Below are 12,972 nucleotides of genomic sequence, written 5' to 3' on the forward strand. Positions count from 1 at the left end.
GGCTTCCTCACCAGGAAGAAGAAGGCCACCAAGCGCCGGAAAAGTGGGTCTTTGGGGGACCGGAGAGGGGGCTCCTGGATTCTAGCCAATGGGAGCACCAAAGGTCTCACTTGGGCCCACCACCTCTATGGAAAGGAAGTGTCTTCCAGTAAAGAGTTGCACCCTGACAATCCCTTGTTCCTCCCTGAGCTGTCACCCCACTACACTGCTCCCATCACCACTCGGCCTCCCAGCAGCTAACCTCAGACCATAAGGATGCTATTCCCTTCTCCAGGCCCTTGAGGTAGAAGCAGGGGTGATGGGAGGGAAGCAGGCCACCTCCCAGAAGTATGCCCCAGAGTCCACAAATTGCTCCACTGTTACCCAGTGTCATCGTGGGGAGGCTCAGTGAAGGGGAGAGCCAAAAGCCACAAGGGTGCCCCAGGCTGCTGGGGAAGGACTCCCACACTGCAAAGCCCACCTTAGCTCTGAAGCCAGGCAAACCTACTGAAGGAACAGGGAGGCTAGGTGAGGGAGCCCAGACAGTTGCGAGTTGTCACGGAGTCTGGTCGAAATGGCCTGGGCAGCAGACTGCTGTACACATCAAGAAGGAATGGCTAGTTCACCAGCCCTTGCAAACTTCAATTTGCCTCCATTTTTGGAAAACAGCATATCCCCAAATTTTGACATGAGGTATCATGTGGCCCTAACTTATGGATCAGCTAGCTGATCCCAGCTCCACCCCCATACCCGTGCCTTTCACTTGTGGACTCCCCCACATCAAGTAGCTTCCTGTGCCTGCTCTAAGCCAAGAATGCCTCCATGTGGCCTGGTAACGCAGGAAACCCAACCTACCAACACTTTGTCACTGGCCTTGGAGTTATAAGAGCAACCCCAAAGCTATTGCTCTTGTAGGAGAATTTTCCCGTTGCTTTCAGATCCGGCGAGCAGGAAGTCACCGCACACTCCAGATTCTCCGCACCCCTCTGATGCTTTCCCCAGAAGAAAAGGGCTCCCACTGTCCCCAACTAGATTGCCACACACCTGCCCCATCTAGACCCTGCAGACTTGTTCTCCCACCAAGCCCTGTCCCAGGGCACAAAGGCAGAGTCAGAGCGAATTGTTCAGGAGATCTGCCCACTCCTGGGCCCTCAGTCTCAGGGGCGTCACCTGCTCTTTGAGGGGTTCCTGAGCATGTAATGAGATAAAATACAAAAGTGCTTTCTGAACAGTAAAGCATCTGCAAATACCAAAAGAGTGTAAGGGGGAAACTCTAGGAAAGTGATCAGGTGCTGAACACCTGCGAGAGGCACTGCAGAGGCTCCCAGGAGAACTCTGTAAGGGATAGCGCCACCCAGGAAGGATTGCAGGGAAATAGGGCCAGTGCCAGTGATGGAAGAAGGGTTGCTGGGCAAAGACACCCCACGTGCAGCCTGCTCTGCCAGGGAGGGCTCATTGCCAGGAACGGGCCACAGGGAGATTAGCAGTGGCAGGAACTGGCCAAGGGAAGCAGGGACTCAGCCTGCCAACCGGCCAATCGCCCGCAGAGGGTACAGGCAGAAATCGCTCCAGGCCCTTGGCAGGCACTAGCTCCAGCAGGACTCAGCTCCCAGCAGAGTAGCAGGGGACTCGGGCCAGGGATAGCACAAGGGAGAGTGGGTAATGTGGTCTGCTGTGCCAAAGTGATGACCCTGCCTGTGGGAGGAGGTGCCAGAGTCTCTGGAAACCCCGATGGGCTGGGTTTGGCACTCACAACCCTCTTTACCACAGCTGACCCTCTTTTTCACAAGCCTGCCAGGTTTTGCCATTCTATCCCGATAAGGAGAGACCTTACTCCCAGAACAGAATTTCTCACTCGACTGTCCCTTCCCACTTCCAGGAATGGCTGTCACGTATTTAACTGATAGAGTTCACAGTGGAGGCAGTAGTTCCCACAAGTTACCCCGTGAGAGTGTCCAGCTGTCACAGCCTCAGGGCCCACAAGTTTACCCGAGAATTCCAGCACTGTCCCCAGGGGACGTGGTCTTTTCTCCAGAGTCCAGGGGCACACCCTGGACAAATGGACACATAGTGGGAGGAGTCAGAGCCCAGGGATTGTGGAGGGCTGACAGTGTGTGGGCCAATGAACATCAGGCCTCCAACCCCTGATGATGTCACCCAGGGTTTTGGGGGGGCCAATGCAATAGGGGGATACTCATGGGGCTTGGAGCCCCAGCCATTTCTAAATGGTACCTGGTGTTTCAATATTTTAATAACTGGTACTGCCATACATGAAACACAGGCTGAATATCAAGCCTACCCTTCTCTGTCTGCAGTTCTTCCTGACACCCTACTATCTGCCTCACACACAGGGAGCTGCCAGGGCAAAGGACTGTAGCACGAACCATCCACCCACCCCTGCAACCGGCTTCCTCAGCCCCCACACATTAATGACACCCAGCTGTGCCCATGACAAAGTGGCCCCTCTCCTGTTTTTCTGTCCCGCTTTACACCTTTGTGGCCACAGCTTCACATGAGCCTTGCAAGGAAAGCTGAGTTTGGTGCCAGACAAGCATTGGGCAATAGAAAAACTAACCCCGAGCACAGGAGGGAGTGCTGCTGCCAACCCACCATCGCTCACCTCCCTAAAGCCTTAAGAGAAGCTGAAGGTCATCTTCTGGCCCAGAAGTCATTGTCTGTTCTGTCCCACTGAAGGTCTTCCTGAGCCTTTCCTATCGAAGGCCTCTCTCCTACAGGCCCTGCTGAGAAGCAGACTATACAGTGTGCACCAAGAACCCTGCCCTTTTCCCTCCTTTCTCACCTGGGCCTGGATGTGGGAGGAAGAGACTCAGGCATTGAAAGATCACTTAAGGATTGTTCTGCCCAAGATACTGATAAGGACGAAGAACTGATTTGTCCAGGGCACTGGTGAGTTAGGCTGAGCAGAGAGGTACAGATGTATCTGACTCCTACCTGGTGGGTTTTTCCCTGTAGCCAAGTGGGAGTGTAACCTTGCAGACCCAGGAGGGACCCTCTTCCCTCTCTTCTCAGCTCCTGCCAAGTGTGGGTCTTCACCAAGCATCCAGCCAGCTGAAGCCCTCAGGAAACAGTACAGGCTAAAGAGAGGCTCATCTTGGGCAGACCTGAAGGCACAACGGGCCATATGGATGACTTTTTGTTTATTTGTTTGCTTTGTGGCGGGGGGGAGGAGTTGTCAGGCAGTTCCACCAAGGTGGGTCTCCCTAGCGTCCAGACAGCAACCTGGCTCTAGTGCCACCTTTGTACCTTCCAGAACAAAATAGCCATGATTGCCATCCATCATGGCCAAGTTAATTTCATTGCATTTGGGTCAACAGTTACAAAAATGGTTGTTATCTTAGAGGGGAGGCCAGGTGCAGAGGGGAATAGAGGACATATGGAACGGCCTCCTCCCCCTATACGCAAACCTCTGTCTGGGTGCCACAAAGTACTGCCATCCATTCTAACGCGCTGCATTCATTCCCTAATTCCAAAATGGCCAGGTTGGTCCCAGTGGCAGGCCTTTCCTAAGAATTCTCCCTTTCAGAGTTATTACTCAAAAAAGGTCCTCAAGCAGCTCTAGATGATGTCAGTATTTTTAAAGGAATTAAAGTTTCTTTGTAATCCAAGTAACCCACATCTTAAGAGGGGAAATAGAAAACGCTTCATAAAATATAGGATTTTGAAGAGCCAGAGGAAGTAATTTCTTGGCCAAATTCCATTTTTAGCCAAGCCCTAACTTCTTGACCTTCGGTACATAGCAGCCAAATCTTCCCGATCCCGCTGCAGTCAAACGCGACCCTGACTCAGAACGCTGGCAGGGGGAGTTACACACAGGGTACGACTTGTGCTGTTAGGAAGCCATCATCACCCAGCAGGCATCACCACTGCGGCATAATGCAGCCATGCAAGCAGCAGGCTACACAGTATAAAGAGGTGAGGACTTAGGTGTAAGGACACAGAAACCGTTTGTAGAGGGGTAGCATTGTCGCTTTCTGGGCTGCAGGATAATGATACAACAAAAAGGGCAGTCAGGCAGCACCAGGCCCGCACTCTGAGCGCCGGAGGCCAAACAGAGCCTCACAGCCACAGCCCTGGCTTATGAAGCCATCAGCACGTGCACCTGTGAGGCCTGGCGCCTGCTTTCTCCAGAAAGTTAGGCTACTTGGAGGGTTGATGCACATCCTGAGACCCCCGGCAACAATCAACATGGATAAAGAGTGAAAGTACAAACTTTAGGATGGACTGAGACATTCCATCCTAAATGGAATGATTTTGATTAGTTTTCCTTTGGTAGGAGACAGATGAACTGGGTTTAAGGCTAGAACAGAAAATAGTCGTTGAGAAAAATAGACTCTTGCCAGGTAAGAAAGTGGGAAAGTTATGATGAGTCATCAAAACATCTTAAAGCCAAGGCCTTCTCCTACAGCTCTACTAGCCTTGGACTCTGACTTCAAGCTTTCGTGGTTGCTCTGAAGGTAGCTGAGTGAGCAAGACGCAGGACTGGTGCCCCACCTCGCAGCGCAGCCCTGGGCTCAGCGGTCCCCCCATATTGTCTACCTGCCCTCAGGTGAGCAAGTGCCTTCCCTGATGGCACCACCCAGGCCGCTCAGACCCCAGGCAAATTGCCCGGCTGGGTCCCCGCGCCGCATTCACTGCTGCCGGCCTCCCGCCGAGCTCATTCCGTGGACTCGGGCGCCCCCGCGCGGCCGCTGGCAGGCGGCGCTCCTGCCTCGGGTGCCCTGGGTCCCAGCGGCAAGCCCCCGTAGGCGTAGCGCTCGCGAGCTCGCAGCTACCCAGGCGACCCACGCAGTTGTCAGCCTCCCCCGGGCCTCGTCAACGCGCGGCAGAGCTGCTGTTGGCCATGTCGCCGTGCTCCCCGGGGCCGTGGCGGCGGCGGCAGGCCCAGCCGAGCTAACGAGCCCCGCAGGGGCGCGGCGGCGGAAGGCACGGCCGTGGCAACCTGGTCCTGCTACAGGCTCCCAGCGCTGCACAGGCCGACCTCCTACCTTCTCCCGCTTCCTGCCACCCAAGTCAACAGCGCCCCGTCCCGCCCACCCCCCACTTTACACAGGGAGCCTTCCACCCTGCCCTGCCGCGAAGCTGCCTTCGAGGACCGCGCTGGGGACAAAGAGATCTCTCCCGTGCCCACCGCAGTGCAAGGGGGCCAGTGGGCCCCCCACCCCGTCCCACCAAAAACCTGGGTGACCAGAGGGCTCATCTATCTACAAGGGAAAGTCACTGGCGCCTTCTCAGCCTGGCTGTGTGGGTGCTCTGCCAATACTCATAAAATTGACGGGGCTTGGGAGTTACCCACTCACCTCTCTGAGCTCATCTTATCTGGATGGGGATAATAATAGGGTGGTTGTATGGATAATAATCTAATGTTTATTGCCAATTTACCATTTGCCAGGAATTATGCTGAGTGCATTAGTACACCAGTTATCTCATTTAGTCCTCATAACAACCGGATGGGACTTGTCATATGTACGGTTATTCTCATTTTACAGATAGAAAAACTGAGGCCTAGGATCAGGTCACTTGACCTGAAGGCACACGGCCAGTGAGTGGCTCAAAGCCAAACCTCTTTACTCCAATATTTTCGCGTCTTCCAGGGGTCGCAACCCCCACAAATACTCCTCAGAGTAAGGGATTCCAGGACCCAATAATTTGGAGAAACACTGGATATTGTATCTACCTCTGCTTTTCTGGGGCTGACAATGCATTTTAGCCAGTTACAGTCTCTCAGAGAAGAAAACTTTACCTTGACTTAATTCAGTGTTTTCCAACCTTTCTTGAATATGGAACCTCTTTTTTGAAAAGACAGTCATTAGTATCCTGTGGAACTGTGCCTGTGAAATACACTTTGGGACACACTTGCGTCCTTAGTCTCAAATAAAAGAACAGATGTAGAAGTCCCTGTGAACTGAAAAGTGCTATAGAGCTATAAGGGCATGCTTTATTATAATTTCAATTGTTGTCATCATCATGTTCTTCACTATTTTTTAGGGATTCTGTCCATGGCTTCTGGCCACTCTGTAGTATTGAATAATAATGACTAACATTTACTGAGCACTTCCTATATGCCAAGCACTGTTCTAAGTGCTATGTGTGTATTAACTAATTTATACCTTACAATTCCCCAGGTGTTTCCCCCACCTGAAAACTGACATAAAATCATGATGATTAAATGAATAATAGATGTAAAATTCTTAGAAGAAATCTCTTAGAAATACTAAAAGTGCTTGCTAATATCATTATCCCCATTTTACAGAGAAGGAAACTGAGGCACAGAAATATTAAGTAACTTATTATAGGTCACACTGATAGTAAATGGGTTGGAACCCAGGCAGCCTGGGGTACAGCTTATGCTGGTACCCACTATACCACTATACATTCTGCCTCTCAGCCAGAGGTGGACAGGAAACCCCGGATCTGGGCCCCCAACATCAAAGCCCAAATTCCCTGTGACAGCAACTCTCCTCCATCTAGGGCCACTTCCCCCTAGCCTGCCCATTCCATCTGCCCCTCATAACCACCACCACAAGCACCCTCATGGGTGAAAGGAGATAAGATTTGGGGTTAAACAACCCTGAATTGGACCCCAGCCCCATTGTTTACTGACTGGGTGATCTTAGACAAGTAACAACCATCAGTTTCCTCTTCAGTAAAGAGACCATCTTCTACCTCACAGGTTTGTGTGAGGATGGACTAAGATAATGGATATAAAGCACTTAACACAGGGTCCAACCCATCTTACACACTCGATAAATGATGGCCCAACACCTACCCCCACCTCTTCTGGGAAGCCTTCCCTGATTGTGCCTCCCTCCTCTTCCAGGAAGGTCAGAGCCCCTCTGCTGTGTCCCTGGCTTATTCCCACCTCACCCTGCTACACCCCTAGGCATGAAATCATGGCTTTATGTGTCTGTCTCCCCCACGAAATGGAGCTCCAAAGGTCGGTCTTGTTCATTGCTATATTCCCAGGGCCTAGCACACAAAGCTCAGCACACAGTAGGAGCCCAATTAATGTCTGCTGAATGAATGATTGGATTATGATAACAAGAAATATAGCTAATGTGTACTAGGCCCAGTTCCAAACATTTTACATAGATTTTCACGCATTTAATACAACAAATATATGAGGTAAATACTATTGTTATGAAATAAGTACCATGTGAGGGAACTGAGGCACAGAGATGTGCTTGGTAAATAATGGAGACAGGATTTGAACCCAGTCAGTCTGGTTTTGGAGCCTGCAAGCTTAGCTACAATAAGTGAGGTGAACAGATGGCTGCCTACCTACCCTGGCAGGGTTGCTGAGGCCAAAAGATACAAAAAGCCCTACACGTACACAACAGTTTATTGTTACTAAGCTCCAGAAAATGAAGGAATCTGGGCTCAGGGCCTGCTCCTCCCAGGCCTCAGTTTCCCCATCTATGAAGTAAGGGTTGGACATGATAATATCATGGCTGTTACATTCTTGGTGGTGCCTGCCTGCTTACCTAGAAGGGAGAAGGACAGAGGGAAAGGGAGGTTGAGCCAAAAGAAACCTAGAAATGTCACTGCACAGCAGGTAGGTGGGGCCAGTTAGGGGCCAGCAGAACAGAGGGGACCCCTACTACTGCCTCTGTGAACACTCAGGTCTGAGTTGGCTCTGATTCAGCTAGGAGTGGGGGTCAGGGGCAAGGTCCCAGCCAGGCTAGTAAGTAAGGGCAATAATTGCCATTGACAAGTGCTAGCACTTTACAGTTTGCAGTTATCTCACCTGGTCCTCACCAACCCTGTGATTATTACCCCTGAGAACTAAAGCCCAGAGCGACCTGGGGCTTGCCTAGCGTCACACAGTGGGTCAGCATCTAAACCCCACATGACCCATCTGGGGTTGACCTGACAATTGAAACTGTAGTAAGTCATACTCTAGAAATTGCTCTGGCCCTTTAAGAAGGGAAGCCAGCAGAACCCAGATGGCATGCCTGGGCCACAGTCAAGTGAGAGAAGTCGCCACTTCCACTCATTAAAAGTTTGTCCAGGTGAGCGAAATGGGCACCTGGGGGCAGGCAGCTCTCCTTGGGGCTCAGGCTGCAGCTGAACCCAGTTTCAAGCCCAGGCTATTGTAATTGGGCCGCAGGGATCCTGCTGAGCCCTTATCAACCAGGGAACCTCACAGGCCAGTGAGGTCCAGCTCATTATGGCTTAATTGGTGGCAAATCACTCAGCCAGCCTCAGGGATGGAGAGCAATGAGCTCAGAGTGAGAAAAGTTTGAGCCATCACAACTTTCTCCCACGCGGCCTCAATTTTCTCCGCAGTGGCCCTAACTTTCCTAGCCCTGGGGGGCACCAAGGTCCCCATTTGTGCCCAGGTTTCACCAGGTTGCCCAGGCCCAGGTGCACAATTGATATGCTGCTGTCACCTCAGGGGTTGGTGTAACCCTCAGTCATAGGCTTGCGGTTTGAGGCACCTTGGGGCTCCCCAGAGCCTCTCAGGTGCCCTGAACCTGGGGAGGAGGGGCCTAGCTCTATCCTCCACTCCCCACCCCAGCTCGGGACACTTGGTGGGACAGCAGCCCTTCCACACCCAGGGAACGGGACCTGGGCACTCCCAAGCTGAGCACAACATCCCTGAAGGGGAAAAGGTGCCTAGATGTCAACAAGACCATGGGTCCCTGTCCCTGGGAAGTTCACAAAGGCCGCTGCCTCATTCCCTCCCTCATTAGCCTACTTTCTCCTCACACCAGCCACGGAAGGGAGGGAAGGAGGGAGGAAAGGAAGGAGGGAAGGAGGGAGGGAAGAGGATGCTAAGATGATGATGGTAATAAACAGTATGTTTCAGAGCTAACTGTCTCCTCTGCATCAGCCCTTTTACTCTTCAGAAAAGCCCCAGGAGGTAGAATTCTTACCCCTATTTCATAGATCAGTAAACTGAGACTCAGAGACATGAAGCTCACCCACCTCATACAACCTTTCCCGACAGAGAATACCATGTTTCCCGGAAAATAAGACCTAACCGGAAAACAAGCCCTAGCATGATTTTTCAGGAGGACATCCCCTGAACATAAGTCCTAATGCGTCTTTTAGAGCAAAAGTTAATATAAGACCCGGTCTTATTTTCAGGGAAACACGGTATTAGTTTTGATGTGAGATTAACTTGGGCTCCAATCCCTGCCACTTAACAGCGGTGTAAACTTATGCATGTTATTTAACTTCTCTGAAACTTTGTTTCTTCATCTGTGTGGGGACAAAGCCCCAAAAAGCAGTTTCCAGGCTCTCGGCCTCACATAGAAAGGTGCTGGCTCGGGTAGTAAATGGCCATCAACTGTGATCAGATGCCAGCAGCTGTGGCTAGTTGGCCGTCAGCTGTAACCCGTAGGCCATTGGCCACTAATATAACGGCTGTGGCTACGCTAGCAGAGGAAGAATGGGGGCTAGCAAGAAGATGGTGGCTGGCAAGCGCGGACTGCTGTTAGGCAGATTATGTAGATCCTGCTTCTTGTGTCTCCAGCCCAGCCGCCAGCGAGAATATATTGGTTTGACTCCCCTATCTATGGCTCCGTGGGTGTTCCTTTTTGGCCTTACCGTGTCCTGCGTTCTTGGGCGGGGAGTGGGAGCTGAGACCCTGCACGACAAATGGCGCAGCGAGCAGGGTCCCCCGCGCGACAATCTGTAAATTGGGGACGTGACCACATCTATTTCATGAGACTGTGAGATCAAAGACGGTGTATAAAAAATGTCTATCCTAGTCCAGGCTCAGAGTAAATGTTCATTAAATAACTGTGGTTAATACACTTTTGCTGCTTGTGGAGTGAAAAAAAAAAGGCAGAGGATTTAGGGCCAGCAATTCAAAAACTATGTTTGCTCCCTTACTCCATGCCAGGCTCTGTAGCAGGCCCTGGAGTTTCCAGTGTCAGCTAGACGCTCTCCTTGAGCAGGATGAGACCAGGACATCAGTGCAGTGGAAGGGAGGACAGATCAGGGGTCAGTCTGAGATGTCACTTAAGCCCTCTGTGGGGACAAAGCCCCAAAAAGCAGTTTCCAGGCTCTCGGCCTCACATAGAAAGGTGCTGGCTCAGGTAGTAAATGGCCATCAACTGTGATCAGACGCCATCAGCTGTGGCTAGTTGGCTGTCAGCTGTAACCCGTAAGCCATTGGCCACTAATATAACTGCTGTGGCTACACTGGCAAAGAAAATGGGGGCTAGCAAGAAGATGGTGGCTGGCAAGCGCGGACTGCTGTTAGGCAGATTATGTAGATCCTGCTTCCTGTGTCTCCAGCCCAGCTGCCAGCGAGAATATATTGGTTTGGCTCCCCTATCTGTGGCTCCATGGGTGTTCCTTTTTGGCCTCACCATGTCCTGCGTTCTTATGTGGGGACCGGGAGCTGAGACCCCGCCGGACGCCCCGCATGACACCCTCCAAGCACAGCTTTAGCATTTGTTAAATGCTAGAGCAATACCTGCCCCGCAGGGTTATCATGAGGACTGTGTGTGACAGTGCGGGTAAGCTCGGGCTGCAAATCCCAGAGCCATATAGAATATCCCTACCAGCTCACAGATGAGGAAGCTGAGGTTTGGGGAACACAAGTCATTGCCGAAGACCACCCAACTGCTGGTGGCTAAGCCCCAGGGCTTTGTGCCTAGAGAATGCTGCCACCCGGCAGGAATGGCAGCCTTCCTCAGCCTCCCACCTCAGTCACTCACCCTGCAGCGTCACTGACACAGGCTGAGCCTGGACACCTGGCCGGCAGGTGAGACATGTGGGAGCAGGCCCTGCCTCTTCCCAAAAATCTCACAACTGAAAGGGTCAGAAGACAAGCAGGAAGTGCTCAAAATACATGCAGAAGGGACACACAGCCATGGGGCATGCAGAGGGAATGGGGGTGACAGACCCCTCCCCACCTCTCCCTGCTCAGATGTGTACACTGTGAGCTCCAGGATCCTTTCTCTTCATCTTCCTACGCTCCAAATAAACCCACAACCTATGCAGAATCAGACAGCTTGCTATGGACACACAGCTTCAAGACCACAGCCCCCTTCCAATCAGATGGGGCCCCACAATCTCTCTGAGAGAAAAGTTGTCGGGTGCTCTCTGCTCTCTGCCCCTTAGGAAAGGTCTGAGCTCAGGAGTCTCAGCTCAGTGTGATGGGCCATCATGGTGGGGCCAACGCCGGGCCTAATAGCTCTGACCTCTGTTCCCTGGCAAGCCTGGACCCCAGGTGGTGGCATAATGGAGCTGGGCTTGGGACCTTCTGAGGGCCCCTAAATCATTGGTGGCCACCAGCTTCCTTTTCCAGAAAGGACAGGAGGAGTTGGGGACTCGGGGGGAGGGAAGAGGCTAAGGATCTGGGTGGGAGATCTGGGAAGGTGACCCAAATTGATCCAAGGCCCCTGGGGAGGATTTGGAGGGAGCGCAGAGGAGACATGTGAACACACACACACACACACACACACACACACACACACACACGTTAAATATGGGAACGGCAGCAATGGAGTTTAGACTCAGACAGCCCTAGTTCAAGTCCCAGCTCTGCTACTTTCTGGCTATGTGGCCTTGGACAAATGTGTGGCCTTTACCTGTTTCATCCTCCATAAAATGAGGATGATACTAGGACCAACCACATAGGAGTTTTGTGAGGATTAGAGAGAAAAGTCCTAGCTATTATTTATAGAGTCCGTACTGTGTGTTAATGACTGCTAAATAAGGTACAGACGTGACCTCATGTGAGCCTCAGGACACCCCTGTGAAGCTTTACTTGTTCACAGCTGCATACTACACCTAGCCAACTGGGTGCTCAATAAATATGTGTTGAATAAATGAGTGAACAAAGATGGAGTTGGTGTTATTATTATGCCCATTTTTCAGAAGAGTACACTGAGGCTCGAAGAGAGAAAGCAACTTGCCAGGACCACGCAGAGCCAGGGCCTGCTCCAGGCCCTGACACCAGCGTGTTCTGAGTGACTCAAGCTCACAGTCCAAGGGGAAGTGGAGGCACCACAGGAATGTCCGAGGATGGGGAGTCTCAAACTAACCAGCCAGGCCAGACAGACTGCCCCTTTCCCCAGGCACAGTCCCTCCAGCACAAGCCTGAGCCTCTGCCCCGCATGGTGCTTGGGTGCCATCTAGTGACTGATCTGGGCCATGCAGGCTGCACCTGGCCTGTCCGAGAGGTCTGAGTGCGGAGGGAGGGAGGGAGGTGAGTTTTGCAGCCAGAGAACCACCAGTCCACAGATTCTGGTGAAGTCCCCAGTCCAGACATGGATGAGGAAGGACATGCTGCTCCAAAAGCTTCGCTCACAGACCAAGGGCCCCGGAGCCAAATAACTTGTTTATGGGGCAAAGGAGGCTTTTCCACTTCAGTGTGAGGTAGCTTCAGAACTTGTGCCACAGCAGGTTTGAGCAGGTTCAGGTGTGGGGAATCATGACCACCTTGACTGGGAGAGAAATCTGAGATGGAGAGTTTAAGGCAGGGGTGCCATGGGGGCCAGGAAGAGGGAAAGAAAGGAGAGGCAGTGGACGAGTGGGCTGCCCTGGAGTCCAGGATGCAGGGAGGCTACCAGGGGGCTTCCAGGCTAACTGGGCTGCCCAGGTGCGCTCCACAGTGGGACACAGTGTGAGACCTGGACTCACGAGTCCTCGAGTCCTCGCGCTGCAGCAACTCAGAGCAGCTGGGGCAAGAACAGTCGGGGAGGGCGTCCTACAACAGGTGCACCTGAGCTCCTAGAGCAAGCACAGGCAGCAGCCAGGTGACACTGAGCGGGAAGGACGGCCAGCTCGGGCAGAGGAGTAGGCAGCAAACTGCGAGTCATTTGGCCTTGCTGGACGGCAGCAGCCCCTCAGGGAAGCGAGAGGGGCGCCAGTGAGGGAGCCTAGGCTTTACCTGCTTGGCAGTGGGGAGCCTCTGCAGGGTTTTACTAGGGTTGACAGGGTCAGGTCTGCTCTCCCAGTGGATCCTCTGGCAGCAGAGGTGGGGGAAGACCAGAGGGAGTGGTGGCGCTA

The sequence above is a fragment of the Rhinolophus hipposideros genome, assembly GCF_964194185.1.
Source record: "Rhinolophus hipposideros genome assembly, chromosome: 10".
Classification (NCBI taxonomy): Eukaryota; Metazoa; Chordata; class Mammalia; order Chiroptera; family Rhinolophidae; genus Rhinolophus; species Rhinolophus hipposideros.